The 15,830-nt window shown below is 44.3% G+C and overlaps 1 long non-coding RNA gene across 1 annotated transcript in view; it reads left to right on the top strand.

Annotated features, from left to right (window-relative positions):
- Nucleotides 1-13,698, top strand: part of LOC126354913 (uncharacterized) — a 31,976-nt gene extending 18,278 nt beyond the window's left edge. The window contains exons 2-3 of the long non-coding RNA XR_007565394.1: nt 12,454-12,544; nt 12,650-13,698. This is a non-coding gene — a long non-coding RNA (uncharacterized LOC126354913). The remainder of the gene's footprint in view (nt 1-12,453; nt 12,545-12,649) is intronic.
- Nucleotides 13,699-15,830: the final 2,132 nt, after the last annotated feature.

Below are 15,830 nucleotides of genomic sequence, written 5' to 3'. Positions count from 1 at the left end.
TGCCGCCGTTGGATAAGCAGCTGCAGCAGCAAGTCGTATAACCCTAGCTTACTTAATTGTTACATAGTTTAATTTCTTTGCGTGTTTTTGGGTACTTGCATTGTTTAATTCGTATATTTCGGGCGTATTATAGTATTTGAGGGTTGTAGCATCGCGCCTTAGTACCTGAATAGTGCAAATTCGCGTAGTCGTCTGTCTTCTGTTTTTGTTGTGAACGGCCAGAGTCGGTTGGCCAGTCAGTGTGCTCCCTGCCGCCGTTGGATAAGCAGCTGCAGCAGCAAGTCGTATAACCCTAGCTTACTTAATTGTTACATAGTTTAATTTCTTTGCGTGTTTTTGGGTACTTGCATTGTTTAATTCGTATATTTCTGGCGTATTATAGTATTTGAGGGTTGTAGCATCGCGCCTTAGTACCTGAATAGTGCAAATTCGCGTAGTCGTCTGTCTTCTGTTTTTGTTGTGAACTGCCAGAGTCGGTTGGCCAGTCAGTGTGCTCCCTGCCGCCGTTGGATAAGCAGCTGCAGCAGCAAGTCGTATAACCCTAGCTTACTTAATTGTTACATAGTTTAATTTCTTTGCGTGTTTTTGGGTACTTGCATTGTTTAATTCGTATATTTCGGGCGTATTATAGTATTTGAGGGTTGTAGCATCGCGCCTTAGTACCTGAATAGTGCAAATTCGCGTAGTCGTCTGTCTTCTGTTTTTGTTGTGAACGGCCAGAGTCGGTTGGCCAGTCAGTGTGCTCCCTGCCGCCGTTGGATAAGCAGCTGCAGCAGCAAGTCGTATAACCCTAGCTTACTTAATTGTTACATAGTTTAATTTCTTTGCGTGTTTTTGGGTACTTGCATTGTTTAATTCGTATATTTCGGGCGTATTATAGTATTTGAGGGTTGTAGCATCGCGCCTTAGTACCTGAATAGTGCAAATTCGCGTAGTCGTCTGTCTTCTGTTTTTGTTGTGAACGGCCAGAGTCGGTTGGCCAGTCAGTGTGCTCCCTGCCGCCGTTGGATAAGCAGCTGCAGCAGCAAGTCGTATAACCCTAGCTTACTTAATTGTTACATAGTTTAATTTCTTTGCGTGTTTTTGGGTACTTGCATTGTTTAATTCGTATATTTCGGGCGTATTATAGTATTTGAGGGTTGTAGCATCGCGCCTTAGTACCTGAATAGTGCAAATTCGCGTAGTCGTCTGTCTTCTGTTTTTGTTGTGAACGGCCAGAGTCGGTTGGCCAGTCAGTGTGCTCCCTGCCGCCGTTGGATAAGCAGCTGCAGCAGCAAGTCGTATAACCCTAGCTTACTTAATTGTTACATAGTTTAATTTCTTTGCGTGTTTTTGGGTACTTGCATTGTTTAATTCGTATATTTCTGGCGTATTATAGTATTTGAGGGTTGTAGCATCGCGCCTTAGTACCTGAATAGTGCAAATTCGCGTAGTCGTCTGTCTTCTGTTTTTGTTGTGAACGGCCAGAGTCGGTTGGCCAGTCAGTGTGCTCCCTGCCGCCGTTGGATAAGCAGCTGCAGCAGCAAGTCGTATAACCCTAGCTTACTTATTTGTTACATAGTTTAATTTCTTTGCGTGTTTTTGGGTACTTGCATTGTTTAATTCGTATATTTCGGGCGTATTATAGTATTTGAGGGTTGTAGCATCGCGCCTTAGTACCTGAATAGTGCAACTTCGCGTAGTCGTCTGTCTTCTGTTTTTGTTGTGAACGGCCAGAGTCGGTTGGCCAGTCAGTGTGCTCCCTGCCGCCGTTGGATAAGCAGCTGCAGCAGCAAGTCGTATAACCCTAGCTTACTTAATTGTTACATAGTTTAATTTCTTTGCGTGTTTTTGGGTACTTGCATTGTTTAATTCGTATATTTCGGGCGTATTATAGTATTTGAGGGTTGTAGCATCGCGCCTTAGTACCTGAATAGTGCAAATTCGCGTAGTCGTCTGTCTTCTGTTTTTGTTGTGAACGGCCAGAGTCGGTTGGCCAGTCAGTGTGCTCCCTGCCGCCGTTGGATAAGCAGCTGCAGCAGCAAGTCGTATAACCCTAGCTTACTTAATTGTTACATAGTTTAATTTCTTTGCGTGTTTTTGGGTACTTGCATTGTTTAATTCGTATATTTCTGGCGTATTATAGTATTTGAGGGTTGTAGCATCGCGCCTTAGTACCTGAATAGTGCAAATTCGCGTAGTCGTCTGTCTTCTGTTTTTGTTGTGAACGGCCAGAGTCGGTTGGCCAGTCAGTGTGCTCCCTGCCGCCGTTGGATAAGCAGCTGCAGCAGCAAGTCGTATAACCCTAGCTTACTTAATTGTTACATAGTTTAATTTCTTTGCGTGTTTTTGGGTACTTGCATTGTTTAATTCGTATATTTCGGGCGTATTATAGTATTTGAGGGTTGTAGCATCGCGCCTTAGTACCTGAATAGTGCAAATTCGCGTAGTCGTCTGTCTTCTGTTTTTGTTGTGAACGGCCAGAGTCGGTTGGCCAGTCAGTGTGCTCCCTGCCGCCGTTGGATAAGCAGCTGCAGCAGCAAGTCGTATAACCCTAGCTTACTTAATTGTTACATAGTTTAATTTCTTTGCGTGTTTTTGGGTACTTGCATTGTTTAATTCGTATATTTCGGGCGTATTATAGTATTTGAGGGTTGTAGCATCGCACCTTAGTACCTGAATAGTGCAAATTCGCGTAGTCGTCTGTCTTCTGTTTTTGTTGTGAACGGCCAGAGTCGGTTGGCCAGTCAGTGTGCTCCCTGCCGCCGTTGGATAAGCAGCTGCAGCAGCAAGTCGTATAACCCTAGCTTACTTAATTGTTACATAGTTTAATTTCTTTGCGTGTTTTTGGGTACTTGCATTGTTTAATTCGTATATTTCGGGCGTATTATAGTATTTGAGGGTTGTAGCATCGCGCCTTAGTACCTGAATAGTGCAACTTCGCGTAGTCGTCTGTCTTCTGTTTTTGTTGTGAACGGCCAGAGTCGGTTGGCCAGTCAGTGTGCTCCCTGCCGCCGTTGGATAAGCAGCTGCAGCAGCAAGTCGTATAACCCTAGCTTACTTAATTGTTACATAGTTTAATTTCTTTGCGTGTTTTTGGGTACTTGCATTGTTTAATTCGTATATTTCGGGCGTATTATAGTATTTGACAGTTGTAGCATCGCGCTTTAGTGTTTACTTCGTAGATTCTTATTTAAATTGCGTGTGAGTTTCGTATAGGAGGTGCAATTTCGAGTTTTAGTTACTGTAATCGTAAATTCAGCAGATTGTAGCGCAGTCGTTAGGCATTTGTACAGGTTAGTTGATACATTCTTTGCGTGTTCCGCTTGCGTTATCTAGGCACCGACTCGTGTTTCAGTAACTGTTGTTAAACATCGATTAGAATGGACAGGGACTGCGATTGCTGTGTTCGGATGAGGGTTGACTTGGCATCCCTTCGCTCACAGCTGCAATCGGCGCTGACTTCGGTCGCGCAGCTTGAGGCTGTTGCCAATGGGCACCACTGTGGGGAGCCGGACTCGGGTATCACGGGGATGTCAACCTCATCCCGTCTGTCCCCAGATCGGTCTGCCGCTGTGGTTGCCCCGGTTGCTGCCCGCAGTGGGGCTGAGCCCTCGCCTGTGGTTGATTGGGAGGTCGTTCCAAGGCGTGGCAGGCAGCGAAAGGCGTCCCCGGAAGCTGACCAGAAAGCCTCCCCGGTGCGTCTGACAAACCGGTTTCAGGCACTCTCTGGCTGAGCCAGATGCAGCTGCCTGCCCTGTTTCAGAGGACCATTCTCAGCCTTCAAGGTCCGGGCAATCGCAGAGGTTGGGGTTACTGGTAGTTGGGAGCTCCAATGTTAGGCGCGTAATGGGGCCCCTTAGGGATATGGCGGCTAAGGAGGGGAAGAAATCCAGTGTGCACTCCGTGTGCATTCCGGGAGGAGTCATTCCTGATGTGGAAAGGGTCCTTCCGGATGCCATGAAGAGCACAGGGTGCAGCCAGCTGCAGGTGGTGGCACATGTCGGCACTAATGACGTGTGTCGCTTTGGATCTGAGGAAATTCTCTCTGGATTCCAGCGGCTATCTGATTTGGTGAAGGCTGCCGGTCTTGCTTACGAGATGAAGGCAGAGCTCACCATCTGCAGCATCGTTGACAGAACCGACTGCGGACCTTTGGTGCAGAGCCGGGTGGAGGGTCTGAATCAGAGGCTCAGACGGTTTTGCGACCGTATTGGCTGCAGATTCCTTGACTTTCGCCATAGGGTGGTGGGGTTTCGGGTTCCGCTGAACAGGTCAGGAGTTCACTACACTCAGCTGGCGGCTACACGGGTAGCGGAGGCTGTGTGGCGTGGACTGGGCGGTTTTTTAGGTTAGAAGGCCTCGGGAAAGTGCGGGATGGGCTGCAATGTCAAAGGGTGCTTGGCAATTACAGGACGTGCTTGGATCAAGGAACAGTCGGAATTATAGTTGTAAACTGTTGTAGTTGCGCTGGAAAAGTCCCTGAGCTTCAAGCGCTAATAGAAAGCACAGAAGCTGATATCGTTATAGGTACAGAAAGCTGGCTAAAGCCTGAAATAAGTTCTGCAGAAATTTTTACCAAGTCTCAGACGGTGTTCAGGAAAGATAGATTAAGCAGAATTGGTGGTGGAGTGTTGGTGTCTGTCAGTAGTGGTTTATCTTGTAGTGAAGTCGAAGTAGATACTCTGTGCGAATTGGTGTGGGTGGAGGTTATACTTAACAGCCGAATTAAGTTAATAATTGGCTCCTTCTACCGACCCCCAGACTCCGATGATACAGTTGCGGAACAGTTCAGAGAAAGTTTGAGTCTCGTAACAAATAAATACCCCACTCATACGGTTATAGTTGGTGGGGACTTCAACCTACCCTCGGTATGTTGGCAAAAATACTTGTTCAAAACCGGTGGTAGGCACAAAACGTCTTCCGAGATTGTCCTAAATGCATTCTCCAAAAATTATTTAGAACAGTTAGTCCACGAACCCACGCGAATTGTAAATGGTTGCGAAAACACACTTGACCTCTTGGCCACAAACAATCCAGAGCTGATAGAGAGCATCATGACTGATACAGGGATTAGTGATCACAAGGTCATTGTAGCTAGGCTCAATACCATTTCTTCCAAATCCATCAGAAACAAACGCAAAATAATTTTATTTAAAAAAGCGGATAAAGTACCACTAGAAGCCTTCCTAAATGACAATTTCCATTCCTTCCGAACTGACTATGCGAATGTAGACGAGATGTGGCTCAAATTCAAAGATATAGTAGCAACAGCAATTGAGATATTCGTACCTCATAAATTGGTAAGAGATGGAACGGATCCCCCGTGGTACACAAAAAAGGTCCGAACGCTGTTGCAGAGGCAACGGAAAAAGCATGCGAAGTTCAGAAGAACGCGAAATCTTGAAGATGGGCTAAAATTAACAGACGCGCGAAATTTGGCACGTACTTCGTTGCGAGATGCCTTTAATAGGTTCCACAACGAAACATTGTCTCGAAATTTGGTAGAAAATCCAAAGAAATTCTGGTCGTATGTAAAGTACACAAGCGGCAAGACGCAGTCAATACCTTCGCTGCGCAGTGCCGATGGTACTGTTATCGACGACTGTGCCGCTAAAGCGGAGTTATTGAACGCAGTTTTCCGAAATTCCTTCACCAGGGAAGACGAATGGAATATTCCAGAGTTTGAAACACGAACATCTGCTAGCATGAGTTTCTTAGAAGTAGATACCTTAGGGGTTGCGAAGCAACTCAAATCGCTTGATACGGGCAAGTCTTCAGGTCCAGATTGTATACCGATTAGGTTCCTTTCAGATTACGCTGATACTATAGCTCCCTACTTAGCACTCATATACAACCGCTCGCTCACCGATAGATCTGTACCTACAGATTGGAAAATTGCGCAGGTCGCACCAGTGTTCAAGAAGGGTAGTAGGAGTAATCCATTTAACTACAGACCTATATCATTGACGTCGGTTTGCAGTAGGGTTTTGGAGCATATACTGTATTCAAACATTATGAATCACCTCGAAGGGAACGATCTATTGACACGTAATCAGCATGGCTTCAGAAAACATCGCTCTTGTGCAACGCAGCTAGCTCTATATTCGCACGAAGTAATGGCCGCTATCGACAGGGGATCTCAAGTTGATTCCGTATTTCTAGATTTCCGGAAAGCTTTTGACACCGTTCCTCACAAGCGACTTCTAATCAAGCTGCGGAGCTATGGGGTATCGTCTCAGTTGTGCGACTGGATTCGTGATTTCCTGTCAGGAAGGTCGCAGTTCGTAGTAATAGACGGCAAATCATCGAGTAAAACTGAAGTGATATCAGGTGTTCCCCAGGGAAGCGTCCTGGGACCTCTGCTGTTCCTGATCTATATAAATGACCTGGGTGACAATCTGAGCAGTTCTCTTAGGTTGTTCGCAGATGATGCTGTAATTTACCGTCTAGTAAGGTCATCCGAAGACCAGTATCAGCTGCAAAGCGATTTAGAAAAGATCGCTGTATGGTGTGTCATGTGGCAGTTGACGCTAAATAACGAAAAGTGTGAGATGATCCACATGAGTTCCAAAAGAAATTCTTTGGAATTCGATTGCGCGATAAATAGTACAATTCTCAAGGCTGTCAATTCAACTAAGTACCTGGGTGTTAAAATTACAAACAACTTCAGTTGGAAGGACCACATAGATAATATTGTCGGGAAGGCGAGCCAAAGGTTGCGTTTCATTGGCAGGACACTTAGAAGATGCAACAAGTCCACTAAAGAGACAGCTTACACTACACTCGTTCGTCCTCTGTTAGAATATTGCTGCGCGGTGTGGGATCCTTACCAGGTGGGATTGACGGAGGACATCGAGAGGGTGCAAAGAAGGGCAGCTCGTTTTGTATTATCGCGTTATAGGGGAGAGAGTGTGGCAGATGATACACGAGTTGGGATGGAAGTCATTACAGCATAGACGTTTTTCGTCGCGGCGAGACCTTTTTACGAAATTTCAGTCACCAACTTTCTCTTCCGAATGCGAAAATATTTTGTTGAGCCCAACCTACATAGGTAGGAATGATCATCAAAATAAAATAAGAGAAATCAGAGCTCGAACAGAAAGGTTTAGGTGTTCGTTTTTCCCGCTCGCTGTTCGGGAGTGGAATAGTAGAGAGATAGTATGATTGTGGTTCGATGAACCCTCTGCCAAGCACTTAAATGTGAATTGCAGAGTAGTCATGCAGATGTAGATGTACCATCATTATGTTTATGTTGACTACATTTTGAATGTTGGAGCAACTTTTTGACCTGCATGCCACTGATCTTTCTTAGGTATTATGTACATATTGAACACTCTATCAAATGCACTAATACACTAGTTTAGAACAGTATTCGCCCTGAGTTTGATCCCTGTGGCGAATATTGAGCTGCAACAGTACGACCATGTGTGTGAAACATTTCCCATAGTCTGGGTGTATATTAAGAACGATTCAGCTAAAATCTTCCATCCTTACTGGTTAATGTCTCCCGTGGGCACCCTGAACTACTAGAAACGAATGCTCAAATGCTATTTCCAAGACGACCATGATATTTCTTGCCCTCCGTCGTTGTCTACCTAAAGTTCCTGTTCTGGTGATTACAATTTCATGCCGTCAATGTGTAACTCCTTTTTCCTTTTCCACATACTTCGGCTACACTCCTTGAGTTCGGAGCTGGTTTCAGCCGATGTGATTCGATACTGTTGCCAGACGGTTTCATGGTGATCGATACAACTATATCAGATATAACGTAAAGCAATACGCTGCTCCGTCTGATTGTAATGTGACACCCAAAGGGATGAGAATTAGACAAGAATTGTTGTTGTTGTGGTCTTCAGTTCTGAGACTGGTTTGACGCAGCTCTCCATGCTACTCAATCCTGTGCAAGCTTTTTCATCTCCCAGTACCTACTGCAGCCTACATCCTTCTGAATCTGCTTAGTGTATTCATCTCTTGGTCTCCTACGATTTTTACTCTCCACGGTGCCCTCCAGTACTAAATTGCAACCGATCCCTTCTTCTAGTCAAGTTGTGCCACAAACTCCTCGTCTCCCCAATTCTATTCAATACCTCCTCATTGGTTATGTGATCTACCCATGTAATCTTCAGCATATTTCTACAGCACCACATTTCGAAACCTTCTATTCTCTTCTTGTCAAAACTATTTATCGTCCATATTTCACTTCCATACATGGCTACACTCCACACAAATACTTTCAGAAACGACTTCCTGGCACTTAAATCTATACTCGATGTTAACAAATTTCTCTTCTTTATAAACGCTTTCCTTGCCATTGCCAGTCTACATTGTATATCCTCTTTACTTCGACCATCATCGGTTATTTTGCTCCCCAAATAGCAAAACTCCTTTACTACTTTAAGTGTCTCATTTCCCAATCTAAATCCTTCAGCATCACCCGACTTAATTCGACTACATTCCATTATCCTCGTTATGCTTTTGTTGATGTTCATCTTATACCCTCCTTTCAAAACACTGTCCATTCCGTTCAATTGCTCTTCCAAGTTCTTTGCTGTCTCTGATAGAATTACAATGTCATCGGCGAACCTCAAAGTTTTTATTTATTCTCCATGGATTTTAATACATTATATGGCCCAAATTCAGGATCACATAATTAAATGAAAGTTTGGTCAGGTGACTACAGGGTTATAAACACAAAATCAAATAGGGGTAATGCAGGAGTAGGTTTAATAATGAATAGGAAAATAGGAATGCGGGTAAGCTACTACAAACAGCATAGTGAACGCATTATTGTGACCAAGATAGATACGAAGCCCACACCTACTACAGTAGTACAAGTTTATATGCCAACTAGCTGTGCAGATGATGAAGAAATTGAATTGAAGAAATGTACGATGAAATAAAAGAAATTATTCAGATAGTGAAGGGAGACGAAAATTTAATAGTAATGGGTGACTGGAATTCGAGTGTAGGAAAAGGGAGAGAAGGAAACATAATAGGTGAATATGGATTGGGGCTAAGAAATGAAAGAGGAAGCCGCCTAGTAGAATTTTGCACAGAGCACAACTTGATCATAGCTAACACTTGGTTTAAGAATCATGAAAGAAGGTTGTATACGTGGAAGAACCCTGGAGATACTAAAAGGTACCAGATAGATTATATAATGGTAAGACAGATTTAGGAACCAGGTTTTAAGTTGTAAGACATTTCCAGGAGCAGATGTGGACTCGGACCACAATCTATTGGTTATGACCTGTAGATTAAAACTGAAGAAACTGGAAAAATGTGGGAAATTAAGGAGATGGGACCTGGATAAACTGAAAGAACCACAGGTTGTACAGAGTTTCAGGGAGAGCATAAGGGAACAATTGACAGGAATAGGGGAAAGAAATACAGTAGAAGAAGAATGGGTAGCTCTGAGGGATGAAGTAGTGAAGGCAGCAGAGGATAAAGTAGGTACAAAGACGAGGGCTGCTAGAAATCCTTGGGCAACAGAAGAAATATTGAATTTAATTGATGAAAGAAGAAAATATAAAAATGCAGTAAATGAAGCAGGCAAAAAGGAATACAAACGTCTCAAAAATGAGATCGACAGGAAGTGCAAAATGGCTAAACAGGGATGGCTAGAGGACAAATGTAAGGATGTAGAAGCTTATCTCACTAGGGGTAAGATAGATACTGCCTACAGGAAAATTAGAGACCTTTGGAGAGAAGAGAACCACGTGTATGAATATCAAGAGCTCAGATGGCAGCCCAGTTCTAAGCAAAGAAGGGAAGGCAGAAAGGTGGAAGGAGTATATAGAAGGTTTATACAAGGGCGATGTACTTGAGGACAATATTATGGAAATGGAAGAGGATGTAGATGAAGACGAAATGGGAGATACGATACTGCGTGAAGAGTTTGACAGAGCACTGAAAGACCTGAGTCGAAAGAAGGCCCCCGGAGTAGACAACATTCCATTAGAACTACTGACGGCCTTGGGACAACCAGTCCTGACAAAACTCTACCAGCTGGTGAGCAAGATGTATGAGACAGGCGAAATACCCTCAGACTTCAAGAAGAATATAATAATTCCAATCCCAAAGAAAGCAGGTGCTGACAGATGTGAAAATTACCGAACTATCAGTTTAATAAGCCACGGCTGCAAAATACTAACGCGAATTCTTTACAGACGAATGGAAAAACTGGTAGATGTAGACCTCGGGGAGGATCAGTTTGGATTCCTTCGAAATGTTGGAACACGTGAGGCAATACTGACCTTACGACTTATCTTAGAAGAAAGATTAAGAAAAGGCAAACCTACGTTTCTAGCATTTGTAGACTTAGAGAAAGCTTTTGACAATGTTGACTGGAATACTCTTTTTCAAATTCTAAAGGTGGCAGGGGTAAAATACAGGGAGCGAAAGGCTATTTATAATTTGTACAGAAACCAGATGGCAGTCATAAGAGTCGAGGGGCATGAAAGGGAAGCAGTGGTTGGGAAAGGAGTGAGACAGGGTTGTAGCCTCTCCCCGATGTTATTCAATCTGTATATTGAGCAAGCAGTAAAGGAAACAAAAGAAAAATTTGGAGTAGGTATTAAAATTCATGGAGACGAAGTAAAAACTTTGAGGTTAGCCGATGACATTGTAATTCTGTCAGAGACAACAAAGGACTTGGAAGAGCAGTTGAACGGAATGGACAGTGTCTTGAAAGGAGGATATAAGATGAACATTAACAAAAGCAAAACGAGGATAATGGAATGTAGTCAAATTAAATCGGGTGATGCTGAGGGAATTAGATTAGGAAATGAGACACTTAAAGTAGTAAAGGAGTTTTGCTATTTAGGAAGTAAAATAACTGATGATGGTCGAAGTAGAGAGGATATAAAATATAGACTGGCAATGGCAAGGAAAGCGTTTCTCAAGAAGAGAAATTTGTTAACATCGAATATAGATTTATGTATCAGGAAGTCGTTTATGAAAGTATTTGTTTGGAGTGTAGCCATGTATGGAAGTGAAACATGGACGATAACTAGTTTGGACAAGAAGAGAATAGAAGCTTTCGAAATGTGGTGTTACAGAAGAATGTTGAAGATTAGGTGGGTAGATCACATAACTAATGAGAAGGTATTGAATAGGATTGGGGAGAAGAGAAGTTTGTGGCACAACTTGACTAGAAGAAGGGATCGGTTGGTAGGACATGTTTTGAGGCATCAAGGGATCACAAATTTAGCATTGGAGGGCAGCGTGGAGGGTAAAAATCGTAGAGGGAGACCGAGAGATGAGTACACTAAGCAGATTCAGAAGGATGTAGGTTGCAGTAGGTACTGGGAGATGAAGCAGCTTGCACAGGATAGAGTAGCATGGAGAGCTGCATCAAACCAGTCTCAGGACTGAAGACAACAACAACAACAACAGGTAAAAGGCTCATCACACGCATGATGCAGGGAATGGGAATTGAATTTCAATTTAGACAAGTGTAATGTGCTGCGAATACATAGAAAGAAAGATTCTTTATCATTTAGCTACAAAATAGCAGGTCAGCAACTGGAAGCAGTTAATTCTATAAATTACCTGGGAGTAGGCATTAGGAGTGATCTAAAATGGAATGAATTAATCGTCGGTAAAGCAGATGCCAGACTGAGTCATTGGAAGAATCCTAAGTAAATGCAGTCCGAAAACAAAGGAAGTAGGTTACAGTACACTTGTTCGCCCACTGCTTGAATACTGCTCACCGGTGTGGGATCCGAACCAGATAGGGTTGATGGAAGAGACAGAGAAGATCCAGAGGAGAACAGCGCGGTTCGTTACAGGATCATTTAGTAATCGCGAAAGCGTTACGGAGGTGATAGATAAACTCCTAAACTCCAGTGGAAGAGTCTGCAAGAGACATTCAGTAGCTCGGTACGGGCTTTTGTTGAAGTTTCGAGAACATACCTTCACCGAGAAGTCAAGCAGTATATTTCTCCCTCCCACGTATATCTCGTGAAGACACCATGAGGATAAAATCAGAGAGATTAGGGCCCACACAGAGGCATACCGACTATCTTTCTTTCCACGAACAATACGAGACTAGAAGGGAGAACCAATAGAGATACTCAGGGTACCCTCCGCCACACACCGTCAGGCGGCTGCTGAGTATGGATGTAGATGGAGATACAAAAAATTTAGTCATCCCGAGGGGGCAGTATACTAATACTGTGTCACATGAGTTTTAGCCTTTAAAATGGCCTCAGTTCGGCGAGGAAGTGAAGTCCACAGGTTCCTCCTGATAGGTCATGTCCGGCTGAAGCCACTCTTTGAGGAATAAACCCTAGAGCAAGCCAAAGGCGTGGCTATTAGTAAAAAGAATCGTTAAAGAGCTCGATGATTAAGTTATCGTAAAGTTTTGTTTCTTTCTGACACAGTCATAAAGGTTACGGTCCACGTGGCATCTTCAGATACTGTGGGCCATGGGTGGCATCTGGTGAACAAATGTTCTTGTGTTTTCAGACTACTTGGATGTGGATTGCTACGTTTGACCAGCTGTTTCAGACAGTATCAGAAGTTTTCAATGAGAAATTTGACGGGTTTTATGATCGAGGTACTCCTCTTCGTGTAAATATATTCCCCATGATATATATTAATTAATTATTGTACGATGGGCGTTCAGTAAGTGATGCAAACATTTTTCGTTTCATCTCCACAGGTTTCATGAAGTTCCAACAGGCGTCGGCGCTATACGAGACCTTCAAGATGGTGTATTCCAAGCAGAGTTTCTTTTGATGGGAAACCAGAGAATTGCAGATATTCATATGTGCTTGCAGAATGTCTACAGAGACCTGACAGTGAACAAACGCATGGTGAGTCGTTGGGCGAGACGTCTGTCATCACTGCAACAAGGTCTCTGATGCCCCGGCCCGCTGCACGCAGCCGTGACTCCTGCAATACTGGAACGTGGGGACACTCTCATTCGAGGTGATTGGCGGATCACAGACAGTCAGACACCTCGCTGCTCAACTGAACGTCTCTGTAGGTACTGACACACTCGTCCACCAATTAGTGTTCTTATAGGTGTGTTCCCACTGGGTTCCTCGCTGCCTGACAGAAGACCATAAAGAGCGACGAAGAATCATCTGTGCGCAAATGCTTGCACGCTACAAGGGTAACCGTGAGAATTTTTTTAGAACGTCTTCACAGTTAATGAAACATCGATACATCACTTAGAACCGGAAACAAAACGGCAACCCATAGAGTAGAGCCACACCACGTTTCCTCAGTCAAAATCAGCACTCTCTGTCGGTAAAGTTATGGCTGCCATCGTCTGGGACTATGAAGGGGACATTCTACTTGATGTCTTCCCTCGTGGTGGAACGATCAGCTTTAAATTGTGGTCTGCTAGCCTCAGGAAGTTGAAGAAACGGCTTCTGCGTGTTCGTCGACAGAAGACTGCCAAAGAAATTCTTTTCCGTTGCAACGCCAACCCTCAAAAGGCAAGGCCTCCCAAGAGGAGCTGGACTGTTCTTCCTCATCGACCCTACATCCCAGATCTCGCACCTTCCGACATCCATACGTTTGACCCAATGAAGAATGCACTCCGCAGAAAGCAGTATGTGGATGACGGGGACGTTATTGGTGCAGCAAGACGTTGGCTCCAGTGTGGAGTGGTACAAGGCGGGCGTACAGGAGTTCCGAGTCAGGCGGCATAAGGCCGTCGCACTGAAGGGAGATATGCTTAAAAATAGGGTTTTGGAGCCAAAAGAGTGTGAAAAAATGGTGTATTGTAGTCTTGAATAAAATCAACTTGTTTTCAGAAAAATGTTACATTACTTTAAACATTCGCTGTTGCAAATATGATCATCCTTTAGCTGTATAATGGAATGACAATAACGAACGTTTTGCCGGACCAGGAGTCGAACCCGGATTTCCCGTTTATTGTGAGCAATTGCTTTACCATTAGGGTATCCGAGCGCGACTCACGACCACACCCAAACTTCCTTACATCTTCACCCATGCGTCTACAACCTGTACTCGCGCATCCACTACATTCCTATAGAGGGGAGACATTTTAATTGACAGTCACCTGCCCCGTATCGGCAAATAAATACGATGCTGCAGTGGCCCTGTGTTGTTCAGTAGTACAGTCTAATAGTAAATGCACGCATGCGCCGTTTCCGAGTTAATTAGCAGGGAAGTGAAACTTCCTGGCAGATCAAAACCTTTGCCCAAGTTCGAGTCTCAGTCCGGCACACAGTTATGATCTGCCTGGAAGTTTCACATCAGCGCACATTCCGCTACAAAGTGAAAAATCTCATTCTGGAATTAGCAGGGAAGTTTACCAATCAGGCCGTTGCGCGCCAAGTTCAGTCGAATTGCCAAATACAATTAATATCAGTTGTTCCCATAGCGTAGATGACAGCGCACGAGAGTGATGAGCCATTGTCTCGGGTTCGAACCTTACTAGAGTCCCATGTCCAATTTTTATACCGCTCTTTTGTTCAGTTTTATGAAACAGAAGATAGAACACGTTTGGTCATACCATCTCTGGCAGGTCGCTTCAATTGGCAAGCACAAGGGCCTGACTGGCTATCTTCAACGCTAATTGTAAGATGGGAAGAGCTATGCCCCTTACGTGAAGTCATTAAAGATCACCGAACTCACGTTGAGCGAACAGTAGGGCTGAACAAAAATGACTGATAATGCACAATGCATCTTGTAGAGGGTATAGATGGACATATTGGAATAAGTAATGTTGGGTAATGGTTTTAAAGTAATTCATGTGACGTTAAAACTTTGTGGAAACACGTCGATTCACTGGAGGCTAGTTTATCCCAGGGAAGTATTCAGATTTTACCGCGGCCGGGTGGCGGCTCGCAGCTGGGGAGTGGCGAAGGGTAGCGACAATAGGCAGCTTAGGGCGTCTCAAACTCTGAGAAAGCGGTAACGGGGCGCGCCCTCCAGCTGCCTTAAGATTAGTGACAGTGAAGGGGTGGTTGCCCCATGCTGGTGCACCGGGAAGCAGACGGAGAACTTGTACACCTGTTGATAAATATCTGTTGTCCTGTTTTCAGTGAAAGATGCGGGAAAGCCATTCAAAGCCACGGCGTGTTCATGACTATAGCAACTTCATACTGAATTCGCGGTCCACAGAGTCTAAAGAAAATCAGGTGAAGAGTGACAGAATGATATACGCCGGCCTCCGATGCGAACGTAGGTCCAAGGAATTTGAAGTACTCTCCTGGGAGTCAGAATTTAGGAAAAATTGGTGTTTTATGCAGATGCTAACCTTGATGGGTGGCCTGGGAGAAGCTAAATAGCAGAAGCTGAGAGGAAGGGAATTTTTGCGGGAATTTGTTCACTTCCCAGAGCTGGCATTGGTCAGCACTGGGAAGCAATGCGTAACTAACGTGACTTGCACTGCAATTGGCGTAAGTGATTTTGCTGGAGGGGAAACCGAGGCAAAGAGTGGACTAGCATAAGTCTCCGTAGAGGTTTCCGCTCGCAGCTTGCCTAGAGTGTGGACGTGGCGTTTTTTACTCAGCTTGCCTGAGAGAGAGTGAGCATCTCTGCAGTTTAGGACTTAGCAAACAGAACGATTGAGCTTGGAGATAGAAATTTTTTGTTCAGCTATGTACTGAGCAAGATAGCTAGGAGTGAATAGACGAGCGCAGCCTTGCAGCACCACGAGGCCTGGCCGATGTCCACACAACAATGCTACACCATCACGCTGAATTCGGTGATATTGCGCCCGCTCCGGCTTCAGTTAGGCCACTGATTAATTTGTTGGATCATGTCGGCAAAGTTTCCACGAGGGTTTCATGGGCTGTGTATTGTAGAATTCTTCTTGCACTTCGCATTACGCCTGGGTCAGTCGAAAGGAATTAATTTTG

The sequence above is a fragment of the Schistocerca gregaria genome, chromosome 3 (assembly GCF_023897955.1).
Source record: "Schistocerca gregaria isolate iqSchGreg1 chromosome 3, iqSchGreg1.2, whole genome shotgun sequence".
Lineage (NCBI taxonomy): Eukaryota > Metazoa > Arthropoda > Insecta > Orthoptera > Acrididae > Schistocerca > Schistocerca gregaria.
The sequence above is the reverse complement of the archived record's forward strand: the minus strand, read 5'-3'. Positions and strand labels throughout refer to the sequence as shown.